The sequence below is a fragment of the Mastigoproctus giganteus genome, chromosome 4 (assembly GCF_048544385.1).
Source record: "Mastigoproctus giganteus isolate SK-2022 chromosome 4, ASM4854438v1, whole genome shotgun sequence".
Taxonomy (NCBI): domain Eukaryota; kingdom Metazoa; phylum Arthropoda; class Arachnida; order Uropygi; family Thelyphonidae; genus Mastigoproctus; species Mastigoproctus giganteus.
Genome location: NC_143578.1, coordinates 855,826 through 870,143, shown reverse-complemented (window position 1 = coordinate 870,143; position 14,318 = coordinate 855,826). Strand labels below are relative to the sequence as shown.

At 40.5% G+C, this 14,318-nt stretch overlaps 1 long non-coding RNA gene across 1 annotated transcript in view; it reads left to right on the top strand.

The window, feature by feature from the left end:
• The first annotated feature begins 2,372 nt into the window (after nt 1–2,372).
• The window catches only part of LOC150086326 (uncharacterized), a 35,526-nt gene continuing 23,580 nt past the window's right edge, over nt 2,373–14,318 (top strand). Inside the window, exon 1 of the long non-coding RNA XR_016546848.1 lies at nt 2,373–2,466. This is a non-coding gene — a long non-coding RNA (uncharacterized LOC150086326). The remainder of the gene's footprint in view (nt 2,467–14,318) is intronic.

The window sequence follows — 14,318 nt, the reverse complement described above, 5'->3', positions numbered from 1 at the left end:
TCTTTTATCTGCAGATTCTTAATGCATGAAGGATCACTACTTATAATCAAATCAAGAGTATTACTCCCTCTAGTTGCCTCCCGAACATGCTGATGTAGAAAACAATCATCCAATAAATCCACAAAAGCCCTGCTAGTGTGTGAGTGACCAGCCCCCAAATTCCAGTCAATATCTGGAAATTAAAATCCCCCATTATAAGACTCTCTGATTTACTGGCCCACTCTATTTCCCTGTACAGTTCCTTATTATACTCATCAGAGTCATTAGGCCTACAGCACACTCCTACTCTCAATTTTGATCTCCCAATGCTTATGTCACACCGAACTGACTCAACACTGCACTTTCCAGCAATGTCGACTGGCTTCACTTCCTTGGATTTTATGTATTTCTTAACTAATAGCTTAACCCCTCCTCCCTTTCTATCCTGTCTGTCCTTTCTGTAGACGTTGTACTCCCCAAATTCCAGTTCCGCATCCCTTATATCTGTGTGACACCACGTCTCTGATATCCCAACAATATCTGCCTTTGATGTTTTGAGCAATACCTCAAATTCATCAAATTTATTTACTAAACTCCTAGCATTGGTGTACATGTAGCTGTTTCTATTCTTAGCTACTCTAACACAACCCATGTGTTTATTTGTACCCCAATGATTCCCAGCAGTCTCTGAAATATCCTGTATCTTGTTTTTCAGGCTGCTGCTCATTCCAATAGAAGCAGTGCAAGAATCACTTTCATCTCTGTCAGTGGCTACTGTTGAACTATTAGTCCTTGTATCTCCCCACCAATCTAGCAGTTTTCCGACCCACCTAACACTGCCTCGATAGCATCAGCAAATATTCTTGCACCCTTTCTATTTAAGTGTATCCCATCCCTGTAGAAGCAATCCCTCCTGTTAACAAGTACAGACCAGGCTGAAAAAAATTCTACCCCTTGAGCCTTGCACAATTCTTCCAGGGCCGAATTGATCGACAGGGCTCTCATCATATACTCCCTCCTGTCGTGTCTGGGCAGTATTGCAGACACTTTCAAATTCAACCCTAATTCTCGGCTTTTGTTCAACAGTGAACTGTAGTCGTTAAGTAATTCTGCCTGTCTCCTAATATCAATAATGCCAACGTGTACAACTATATCACCTTTTGTGCCTTTAAAAGATGATATCCGCTCTACAACGTCATCAACCTTTGCCCCTAGCAGACATACCCTTGTCCTGTTCCACCTATCGTTTTTACAAAGCATGTTCCCCGTTTCCCTGACAATAGAGTCACCAACAACTACTAGTTCCTTTGGGACCAGCGCATTCTGCCTTGGGGGCTGCCGCTGTGTTGCGTTATGACCAAGTGCAAGCTCTGGCGTTGATGTTGGCAGCTGAGAGCTTGATGCGCCCCTGAATTTAGTTCCTTCGAGGGCATTCACCCTGTCCTTCAAGCTCTCATAAAGGCCCATAACAACGCTGAGTTGTCGCCTTATCTCCTTACACTCGTTGCATCACGCACAGAAAAAGACATCCTCCATGGCAATATCATGTTCGGTTCCTGGTTGCTCCACAAACATCATGCAAGCAGTGCATTTTAAAAGGCTGTGATTCAGAGGGCAACTGCCCCCCTCAGTTGTCCCCTGAGCCACAGCACTCCCATTAGCTTGAGCCTTTTGCTTTGCTGCTCTGGTTTGAGTCATGATTTCCATATAATTTCAATAAAATTTCGGTACAAAATTGGAACCCTAAATTTGTATCCCAACACAGTTGTAACGCTATATATATTTTTCAGTGTCAAGTATTAATTATCTACGAGTTCCGTTTATATAACTTCCGTATCAAGTTATGTATTAATTAATTATGTTTCGTTTGTAATCCAAGTCGTTATATGTATTTAGTTGTTATATATATACATAGTTAAAAGTACAATTTAATTGACAACGAAGTTCAACAGCATTAAAAGATTTTACCGATTGAGAATATTTTACAATATATACTGTGCTATACTAAGCTTGCGCTATGTAGTTTTTTTTGTAGTTTTTTTTTATAGTTTTTTTGTAGCTTTTTTTTTTTTTTGTACTTTTTTTTTGTGACTGGTCAAGCGCTGGTATCTCTGAAACGAAAAATCGACCCACGTGCTCTTTTTGAAAGCTTTTAATTTTATGCGTCCGCTTTTACGAAGTTTCGCGTTTTTAATTTTCTTCGTGAAGCGGGGAGGAGTGGGGAGGGAAGCTTTGGCACCGTCCTACAAAGAGCGCCGTGAGTCAACTACGATTGGTTTCGATTTAATCAATTCGGCCGCGTCATCATAGCTGTCATCAGTTCGGTCAACCGTGTGACAAGGTCAGTGTTGCGACGCCTGAAAGCCGAGATGGTGGTTCGCGGTTGGCCGTGCGCGTGGAAGGAGCGAGACCGAGTGATCCTCCTCGCACTATGCTGCACTTTAACGACTCTTCTCACCTCCGGGACTGCGGCAGAGAACGCTTCTGGTAAGGACCTTTAACCCCTTCCTTTCTTTTACAGGTCATTCCTCGATAAGCAAAACTGCGGGTTGCACGTACGAGGCTCGGGAAGTGTAGTCGCAACCGACAGAATGTAAAAGTCGATCGTCTTTTTATCGTCGACTCCGGAGACGATGTTCCTTGTGGTAAGGGGGGCCAAAGTTCCAGCATGCGGGTGCAGAAGTTGCTCGCCACGCCGTCGTGCGTTTCCATGGAGATGGATGAAGTGCCAAAAAATTATTTTTTTCCACGCCGCTGGGGAGGGCGGGGGTGCTGATAGAACACTGTATGGGGGGCAGCAACAAAGTACCATCGCACTTCGATGGGATATTTTTTGTATTGCTGTTCCCTCCTATTCTTTTTCGGAAGTTTTTCAACCGAACAGGGGGGGGGGGAGAGAGAGAGAGGGAGAAAGTCGTCTCCGAAAAATTCACAGAACCTCTCCGTTGTTTGTTTCCGCCCCTAGAAAGAGACATCTCTTATGCCGTAGACCAGCGTTTCGGAAACTAGGGTGACGCACTCCTTGGGATCCGCGAAAATTCAGGTGTTTATATATGTCAGTAGATGTGGGTAGCCGTAGACGATAAAAATGCGGGCGGAATTCCTGGTGCTGTGAGAGAAGCTGACCCAGCTGGACCGTCATTGTATTGCTAAAATGTGATCAGTCTGCGAACTTTTTTTTTATTTACACACATTTTTATTACAAATATACAAAGATACAAACACTTTCTATTTACAACCTTCGCATTCTGCGTAAGAAACAATTTTAATTATTCAAATTCACTTGCAAGCAATAAAACGCAGTAAAAGATATAGTAAAGAAAAGATATGTATGTATGCGGGTGTACTTGTTTTGGGGGCATCTACACGTTTAATCAAACTCCACCTTGCAAAATTTCTGTTGAGAGAGAGAGAGAGAGATAGTGTGTAACTGTCTACACTCTACAGCGATCACACCACACCCGCTCAATCACTGCCCCTTTCTAAACATGGGCAGTTGTGCCTGCTTCTATCATTCCAGTGCTGCTGCACCAATTTGTCGTCCAGTGCAAGGAGTGCAATACCAAAGGGCAGGGGCCCTCAGGCTGCCCAACCCGAGGGAAAAAAAATAATAATAAATAAAATAAAACAAAAGAAATAATAATAAATAAATAAAAGTATGGTTAATACCATTTTATACATTCTATATTATTACTAATTTAAATTACTAATTTAAAAACACAACATTTAGTTTCTAAGTTAACAGTTGTAAGGTGGAAATATAAGTTCATGAATACATCAGTCTACTGTTGTCCACTTCTACAATTAGTAAACAAAGTGCGTCTTCTTTTAAAAAAGATTGGAATGCTGCAAAGTTCTTGGCATCTTGAATCAAAATATCGAGGTTGTCAGTCCTAATAGGTTGAGTGCTGTTAAATAGTTCTTGTCTGAAGTCGTCATAAGCCGGGCAATAAAGCAGAACAATCTTCTACCGCCCCACAAAAACACAAAGGGTCAGGTTCAAGTCCAAATTTACACAATTTATCCCGCAGTGAACCATGTCCAGTTATTAACTATGACGTTGTCACTGAAGGATAAAACCATCCCATAACTTTCTTATTTACAGCAAACGTTGCATCTTCAATGAACTCCCTGATAGCAAATCCTGTTTCACTGGAATGCCATCTGCATTTCCATTTCTCAGTGAATTTTGTCCAAAGATTAATTTTCTCCTGCCGAATGTCGGTGGCCGGATTACTTGCAACGTCGAGGATTTGAGTTGCCAAACCTTTCTTTAAGTTGGAAATCATACCACATATGTATGCCACATAAAGGTCAATCGGGATACAACCTGAGATCACTTGTAAAGCATTGGTTGATGTTGTTCTGCAGCATGTGTGTGTTGCCAATATCATCTTTCTCTGCAATGATAAGAGTTTGACCTTCACTGTGACGTGAGTAACCCAAGGAAACCATATGGCAGCCGTATACAGGGTGTTTCAGTTAAACGTTTCAGAACTTCTAAGAGGGGTAGGGTACATCCTGACAACTTTTGAGCCACAGAAAAGGTTCGACAGGCAAAGGCAGTTTATGAGAAATCACTAGCAAACAGAGCAAAGAGGGGGGATAAAGAATTCTTCACATATATAAATGCCAAGAAGAGCAGGACAAACCAGATCGGACCTTTACGTAAGGGAAAGGGGATAGTAATAAATACACCAGCTGCCGTTGCAGATGAACTCAACAGTTATTTTGCATCGATATTTACAAATGAAAAGCCTTTTGTGGCAATGGGAAATTGTGGGTGCAAAGGTGAGAAAAATATGTAATTAATGATATTGAAATTTCGCAAGATTATTTAATGAAAAAACTTTCGAGCCTACAGACCAGTAAGGCTCCTGGAGTTGATGGAATATACCCTATAATCTTAAGAGAGAGAGGCGGCAAGCGAGTGCATTGAACCACTGAGGCTGGTTATGCGAGCATCACTAGACTCTGGGGAGATTCCCTTGGATTGGAAAAGTGCAAATGTATCTCCCATACATAAGGGTGGCTCTAAAAGTGAAGTGGGAAATTATCGACCTGTCAGTCTGACTTCAGTAGTAGGGAAAATCATGGAGGCAATGATCAAGGGTGGAATTCAGGATCATTTGGATCGAATTGAAATTCTCAAGGATACTCAGCATGGTTTTGTAAAGGGAAAATCATGTTTAACAAATCTGGTTCACTATTTCGAAAGGGTCACTCACGAGCTGGATTTAGGGAATAATTTCGACATTGTTTATTTAGATTTCAGCAAAGCTTTTGACTCAGTCCCACATGAGCGGTTGCTTTATAAGCTGGAACAGGTTGGAATCACTGGAAAAATCCTTAGATGGATAGAAGGATGGCTTCAGGGCAGGAGGCAGAGGGTTGTGATAAATGGCTATTCCTCAGATTGGGTTGATGTAAGAAGTGGGGTTCCCCAAGGATCAGTATTAGGACCACTGTTGTTTTTAATTTTCATAAACGACATTGATGAAGGGATAGAGGGCGTGATGTCTAAATTTGCAGATGATGTTAAAATTGGTAGAGTAGTTAATGATCACTGTCAAGCTGAGCTTCTTCAGAGAGACCTAGATAGACTTCAAGAATGGTCAGAAAAATGGCAGCTGTGCTTTAATCCAACAAAGTGTAAGGTATTACACCTGGGAAACAGTAATCCCAAAATAACTTATTCACTTGGTGGAGTTCAACTAAACCCAGTACTGGAGGAAAGGGACTTGGGTGTTACGATACGGTCAGACATGAAATTCTCTGAGCATTGTAAACAGGTTGCAAGGAAGGCCCATGGTGTCCTATCGATGATCTATCGAACTTTTGCAAGTAGAGATAGGGACGTGATAATCCCATTATATAAGGCTTATGTTAGACCACACTTGGAATACTGTGTTCAAGTATGGAGACCGCACCTAAAGAAAGACATCCAGCTTCTTGAAATGGTGCAAAGAAGGGTAACTCGCCTGGTGAGATCGGCAAAAGGGCGTCCGTATGAAGAAAGACTTCGAATATGTGGGTTGCAGAGTTTGGAAACTAGACACCTTAGGGGAGATTTGATTGAGGTGTTTAAGGCTCTGAGAGGCATCAGTAAAATGAATGAGGACAAAATTTTCAAGATTATAAATGATGCTAGAACTAGGGGACATAAATTCAAGTTACGCGGGGAAATGTTTAGATTGGACTGCAGGAAGTTTTATTTTAGCCAGCGAGTTATAAATTACTGGAATAAGTTGCCTACATGGGTGGTAGAGGCCGACAGTTTGGGGAAATTCAAAGGTCATCTGGATAGTACTTTCGGGTAAGGGAAGCGCATAGGATGATAGGATTAATTTCCTTTTTATTTAATTTTTAATTTCATTTTATTATTTTTATTTATTTATTAATTATTATTATTTATTTATTTATTTAATTTTTGTTTTGTTCGGATTTTTTTTTTTTTTTTGGCTGGTGCAGCATAAGCCATAGGCTTTCTTGCACCATACGGCCGTTACTAATACTAATACTAATACTAATACTAACTCGAAATCATATAGCAATGTGGGGTCGGAAATGCTTTCCTGAAGCGGTGTTGTACACAGAAGCACCATAAAAAGAAAAGAGACCGTTCCGAACATTCTGGAATACTCCAGGCGAATTTCGAATTTCTTCGGCAGCTACTGCGATTCTTGCAACCAGCTCCTCAGCATTGTCAACAGGGGTGTCATAAACTAGCGATTTCATATGACCCCAGAAATAAAAATCAAGACATGATAGGTCGGCTGACCGAGCAGGCCAACGCACGGGACCACCACGTCCGATGCACTGTTGACCAAATGTGACATCCAGGTAGTTACGAACATCTCCGCTATAATGGGCAGGGGCTCCATCGTGTTGGAACCACATTGTCTGTTGCGTCGATGCAGAAATCTGTTCATCTCTCAAAAGTTGTGGCAATACTTGCTGCAGAAAGATCAAGTAGATAGGTCCGGTTAGACGACACGATAACAGGTAAGGTCCGATGAGGTGATCTCCCATAATACCGGCCCATACATTGACCGAAAATCGAATCTTAGCTGCACGACGTCGTATTGCATGCGAGTTCTCGACCGGCCAGATATGGTCGTTATGCGTGTTGAAAATTTTCACGGTCATATGAAATCGCTAGTTTATGACACCCCTGTTGACAATGCTGAGGAGCTGGTTGCAAGAATCGCAGTAGCTGCCGAAGAAATTCGAAATTCGCCTGGAGTATTCCAGAATGTTCGGATGTCCATGGGTCGGAGATGTGAGGCGTGCATTGTAGCCCGTGGAAGAAACTTCGAACACTTACTTTAATCCATGTACCTTTTGCTTCTTCTTTTCATGTATTATTAAAACGATTTCTCACTTACGGTCTCTTTTCTTTATGGTGCTTCTGTGTACAACACCGCTTCAGGAAAGCATTTCCGACCCCACATTGCTATATGATTTCGAGTTGTCAGGATGTACCCTACCCCTCTTAGAAGTTCTGAAACGTTTAACTGAAACACCCTGTATACTACAATTGGCAAAAATATAGCCTTATAATATAATGCCAAAGTTTTGTGCTTTATACCCCATTCGGCTCTTGAGAGCCTAATCACATTGGCAGTAAACTTGTTAATCTTTTCAGCTAAGTTCTTTACGTGGGGGATAAAAGAAAATTTATCATCAATTAAGAGACCAAGATATTTATTTGGAGAAAATAAGGAGGAATTTGGTCATTGTTGATACGAAGTTTAGGCGGTCTGTTATAATCCAGTTTATTGTTGAAGATCATCGTTTTAGTTTTCGTCTCAGAAATTTTTAATTTGTTTATTCTAGACCATTCCAGCAAACAATCCAGGATTTCTTTCCCGTGTGTTTCTAGCAAAAGTTTTGACCTGCCTGGTATGCACAACGCTAAATCGTCGGCAAATGCTATTTTATTGCAAATTTGACTTTCTTTTAGTAACCATTGGTCTAAAACAGAATTCCAGAGGAGAGGCCCAAGGACCGAGCCTTGTGGGCATCCTCTGGAAATGAATTTTGAAAATACCAAGTGGTGTGGGATGACTTTTATCTGCCTATTTGAAAAATAAGATCTAATAACCTGATATAGTAAATCATCACATTCTGCCTCTCGAAGTGACCTGAGGGCGATCTCCAACCAGAGTGTATCGAAAGCGCCCTCAAAGTACACAAAAATAACCATCATGTATTTCCTGTCTGTTGTTGTACATAGATTCCCCAAATTTCTGATGGCATCTTCAGTGGAGGAGCTTTTCATAAAGCCGAATTGTGAATTAGAAATCATATTACTTGCGGCCAAAACCTTCTGCATCCCAGGCGCTAATAATCTCTCATAAAGCTTTCCAAGAGTTCCTTGAAGGGATATTGGGCGATAAGCCTTGGGATCCGTTGCCAATTTTCCAGGCTTTCTGAGCATCTTTACTAATGTAATCTTCCAAAAATTGGGAAAAGTCCCCTCTAATAGACATTTGTTGAAAACATTCAACAGTATATGTGGAAAATGTTGGTGAAATCTTTTGATTGCCACATTTTCAACCTGGAAAAGTCCATTCCAGGACATTTTGACAGATTAATTTTAAAAATTGCAAGTGCAAGTTCATCTACACTAAATAGTTCCGTGTCATTTGATCCCTTGTAAGATCCGTTAACGAACCTTATCTGAGTTTGTTCGGTTGTGTCTTGCTCTGGGTGATCATCAGGGAAACGTCTCTCTGTAATAGCTTCAACCGTGGAGAGCCAATCAGTAGTCAGACTTCCCTTAGAGTAAACAGAATTATATATCTCAGGAGTTACAAGTTTGTCACGGCAAATTTTGTATATTAATCCCCATGGGTCAGAATTTCCTGTCTGGGACACTAGTTTCTGCCATGAGGATCTTTTGGCTTCCGCAATAGCTTCGAAATATTCCTTACGTAATTGACAATAGACTTCTTTTAATCAGACCTCAGTTGCGCGTGCGCGTAGCAATGAAGACTGTCTAATCTTGTGCTCCTCACGTTTACAGCGATTTCATGTGTTTATTTCACGAGTTACGCTAGTTCTTTTGTATAGTGACCTGCCTAGTGGTAATACTGTGCATCCTGTGGAAGATTATTACCCTAACATTTTAGGTAATTATGATTTTTGCATGATCTGTTTCTATCCATATATTCACATTTGCCAGCGTTGCTAGTCTCCGAGGCCTGAATTCAAACTTCACTTCTGTAGGCCTACCCTGCTGGCTAACTACTGTCCGATTCGGGCTATATCACAAGGTCAAGCAGTTCCTCTGCGGTGGGAGTTTTCCGGCAGTTGACCGCTCGTAAGGTGCGACTTTTATAACTCTGACCTACTTATGCATCTGTTTAGCTTAAGAGATTGCACGTTGACAGCGAGTTAGGAGGAACTCAGCAAACTAACTCTGATTATTTTTGTCTACTTCTGTCTGTCTTTATAATTATTATAATTATAATTATAATTATTATTATTAACAGCTACAAAACAGCAAACAACGTGCCTGAGGGTGCAGCTACAAAGAATTATTACATAGCTTCAAAAAGCTTGGAGTATACATTTCCCAAAGTAAAGAAAAAAGTATATCTACAGATAAAATAAACTAAATAAATAAAAGGACTCATCCGTCCTATTTAAGTGAACAGGCAGAGCGCTGGTATTTCTTCACACACAATCAGAGTCTTAGAACTTAAAAGAAGAGTCTATTTTAAGTCAGGTACCGGATGAGGTTAGCAATTTCAGTTGCCTCTTGAAGTGTCCGGGGGTACCAAATATCTCAATATTTGCTTTGTTCATTGATCTTGCAGTCCTGTTGTAGAAGTTGTAGTATCCATAATTTGTTCTCGCATAGGATGGTTTCAGCAGTGGATGGTTTCTTAGCGCTCTTGTCGGAGCGTTGAAATTTATTTGTGAGACGAGATGAGGGCAATTCAGGGTACCATTTAACAGCTGGTTAAGAAGGAGTAAATCGGCTTTATCTCTTCTTTTTTCCAGCGTTTCGAGTCCAAAGAATACACACCACTCTTGGTAGGATTTCTCATAGTATTCAAGGCCACTTTTAAAGCAAACGTACTGGATTGCTCTCTTTTGAATATTTTCAATTTCTAATTTTTGGTACGCAACCTGTGGGGACCAGACCTGTGAGGCAAATTCTAGGGCTGGCCTAACATGGATTTTGTAAAGAAAGATGAAAAGTGCCAACTGATTGAAGTCTCGGTTAATTCTTTTCAGGAAACCTAGTTTTTTGTTAGCTGCTTTTACAATGTTAGCGACATGGACATCAAAGGAAAATGATTCTTTAATAAAGACACCTAAATTTTTGGTTGTACTAACTTTTTTGATTGCCTTGTTGTTGATACAATTAAAAAATGAAGTTTGTTTTTCTTGTGTGCATTAGCAAAGCTCATCAGCTCACACTTGTTTTCATTGACTGCCATTTTGTTCTCCTTCAGCCACTGAATAACTCGTTGAAGAGCTTCGTTTAGGATGATGCAGTCATTGGTACTGCCAATTGCTTTATAGATTTTTATGTCGTCTGCAAATACGTTGATTTTGATTTGGTAGGCTCCAAGGGTGCTTGGCAGGTCGTTGATGTAGATAAGAAAAATAGCGGGCCTAAGGATGAACCCTGTGGGACACCAATTTCATTACTGAAAGGATATGAGGTTTTGCCTTTAAATGTCACGGACATTTCTCTTCCTTCCAAGTAGTTTTCAATCCAGTTTAGTGCTTGTCCTCTGAGACCATAGTGATGCAGTTTGTTGATTAGTCTCTGATGGACTACCTTGTCGAAGGCTTTGCTTAAGTCAAGGAAGATGGAGTCGACTTGTTTTCCTTCGTCAAGCGCCTGGGATATGTTCGAAACAAACGAGATCATATCTGTGTAGGTGGAACGACCCTTGATAAATCCGTGAGAGTAATCTGACAAATTAAGTTTCATAAAGTTAAATAGCTGCTTCATTACAATGGATTCAATTATCTTTGAGAGTGTATTCAATTGACAAACTGGTCTGTAATTGTTGGGTGAGGTTGGGTCTCCTTTTTTGTAAAGAGGGGTAACAATGGCCTTTTTCAGTTGAACTGGATAGATTCCACTATCAAATTCCAATTTTATTAAGTGAAGTAATGGCTTTATAAGTGTAGTTCCACATTTTTTCCATAAGACAGTAGGGATACCGTCCGGGCCTCGTGTGAGATCCTTTTTCATACTGTGGATTGTGCTCAATAATTCTGCTTGGTTTATTTCAAATACTGTTAGGGTATCAATGTAGTTGAGAGGAAAATTTTCGTTACCTTCCATCCCGTCATCTGCTGTATCTGTTTTGTGAATTTCTTCAAAGCTGCTAGCAAGGTAGTCTGCCTCAGACAAAGATGACAATTCACTGGGAATATCTAGCGTGTTTACAGCCGCATTTTGATTTTTTGCTTTGAAATAGCTGAATATAGGCTTCATATCTTTTGCCTCGAAGACTCTTCTTTCGACAAAACACAGATATTTGTTGTAGTCCTGTTTTAATGTCGTTTTAACCTGTCTTCTTAAGGAGGAATATTTATTGTAAAGGCATATTTCTTTATTTGTCTTAAACCTACTATGCATTTTTCGTTTTTTTGCCAGTAGGGATTTTAGTTCCTTAGAGAACCAGGGTAATTTTTATCAGGAACACTATAGCATGGAACAAGATTGTTAGTTACTTCATTAATGATTTGGTAAAAGCAGTCCAGTGCTTCTTGAGGATCATTGATTTTTAATAGTAATTCCCAATTACAGTTTTTAAATGCATAATTCATATCAGGCCATTTCACTTTATTGAAATTGAGCTTCTGTTTTTGTTCTGAATCCGTATTTTTAACTGATCTCTTCTTGATGGAAAAAGCCACAGGAATGTGATCTGATTTGAAAAGATTAGTTGGCTTAAAGACCACCAAAGGAAAGTTGGTGAAGACTAAATCCAAGTAGTTTTCATTTCTAGTTGGAAATTCACAGATCTGATTCAAATTTAGACAGTTGAAAATTTTTTGAAATCTACCCTTAAGTGTCCAGACATTAGTTGGATTGGCATTACATCCATTATAGGCATGTGGCATATTAAAGTCCCCTAAAACAATTAAATGGTCTATTCCAAGATGTTGATCAAGAATTTGGTCGATAGTGATCTCGAATTCCGTCATACGAGTGTTATCTACAGGTGGTGGAAGGTAGACAAGCATAACATAGCAGATATAAGAGCCACTGCCCAGTTGGAGAAAAATTCCTTCAATGTTAGCCAAGACTTTGATTTTTGAGATAGGAATCTCTTTTTGGCAGACGATCATGAGTCCGCCACCTCTCTTATCCAGTCTATCCCTACGAATAACAACAAAGCCCGGTGGGACCAATTCACTGTCCTTAACATCCTGAGTGAGCCACGTTTCCACTAAAAAGTAGATGTCGTAGTCTTCTTGTAATATCAGGGAATAGGTGTCTTTATAGTTGCTATTGTTTAGACATTGCACGTTTTGATAGTAACATAGCAAATCATCTTGTAAATTATTCTTATTTTGCCGAACTGGAATCCTATTTTCTTGTATTTTCTTGATTGTCTGTAGTTGCTATTTATTTCCGTTTTCAATATTCGTAGGTGAGGATGGGTTTGTTGATTTTGTCCTTGTACTTACATTCTTGAGGAAAGGCAGTATCAGTGTTCCTTCGGTCCAGTTGTTAGTGTCCAGAATTCTTGCTTCGTTGTCCTCACTATATGAAACTTTAAAGGATGAGTACTCCTGTGGAAACCTTGCTTTCAGTTTGGTTACCTGAACATTTGACTTACAAAAGCTGTTAACGTATTCTTGTAATTCTCTTTCAGTTGTGTCCGGGGCCAACCTTGAAACAAATATAGCCTTGAGCTTTGGAATAACTTTAAGCTTTTTGTTTTTTGAAGCCCCGATTAGTAGACATGTAGACATGTAGACATGTATAGTATCTTATGTAGGACGGCACCTGAACGAAAGTTCATCTCCGTCTTTGTACACTGTGATGGTTACAGAAAGCACTGTAACAGGCCAGAAATGTGTGTAACGTTATGTTCGTGCAGTGTGTGTGTTGTTGTGTTGTTTAGTTGTTTCTGGCCGTTTTGTCACCAGGCAGGCGATCACCTGGAAAACCTGCCCAGTGTCCGTCTACACCACGGGGAGGTAGGCCACAACTGCGCAAGAACCATGGCCAACCTCAACAGTCACGTACTGAATGTCCAAAGAGGATTTGGAGCCATTCAAAAGAACCCCGCGCCAGCAAGCCGGCAACAGCGCGCGCACGCACACACACACACACACACACACACACACACACACACACACACACACACACACACACACACACACACACACACACACACACACACACACACACACACACACACACACACACACACACACACACACACACACACACACACTCCCAGGAGAACACACACAGCCCCGATTAGTAGCTGAGGATTCGGATTCCGGTTTTTTTTTCTGCTAGAGTAAATTCTTTCAATTTTGTCTGTGTAATCCGCTTCCTCCTTGTCGCCGCCATTTTCCATATCCCTTTTTAATATTTGGGCATAAGTATGCTTTGTCTGTGCCTTGGCTGTATACGTTTCTTTCGTGTCGGTGTGTGCATCAATCTTTTTTTCATATTTATTAACATTCTCTGAGATTTGAGTCTTGTTTCGGTGAGTTACACTTTCCAACCGACGTCCTTTGTTTTTGCTGGTTTTGCATGTTTCTATGGTTGGGTGTTCAGCTTGTGTTACTCTTAATTGAGTTGGTCCTTTATCGTTTCTCTTCTTCCGTTTTGCTGGCAATCAAGTATTCGACAAGATGACCGCTTTTGCTGGACCCACTCATCTTAGCACTGTATTGCTAGTTTTCCTTTCGTCCAGCTGCTGTGCAGAAGCTACCTGCCACCGAATTCACCTACCAAGCAAAATAAACTTATTTCGCTTTCAGGGAAGAGGATTTTAATTAATATATCTTGTGCGTGCTGCTTTTTTTTTTTTTCCCTCTCTTTATTTTCAATCCCACTGATGAAAACATACCTAGCTCTCAGAACTCTGAGTCTGAGACTATAGACTCAGATGCGAGTGCTAAATCTGCACCAGAACTACCGTCTAAGAGAGCCAGGAAAAAACGTACAATGATTATGTCTGATTCAGACAATGAATTCTCGGTTAAATCAGCTTCTCAGCGCTTTTTAAAGCAAGCTGGAAAAGAGGGCCCAAAACGGACTGACGTAGATGCTGGGGAGCAGATAGCTAAGACAGCAAATGTAAACACTGTTGGTAAAAAAGGAAAAAAGG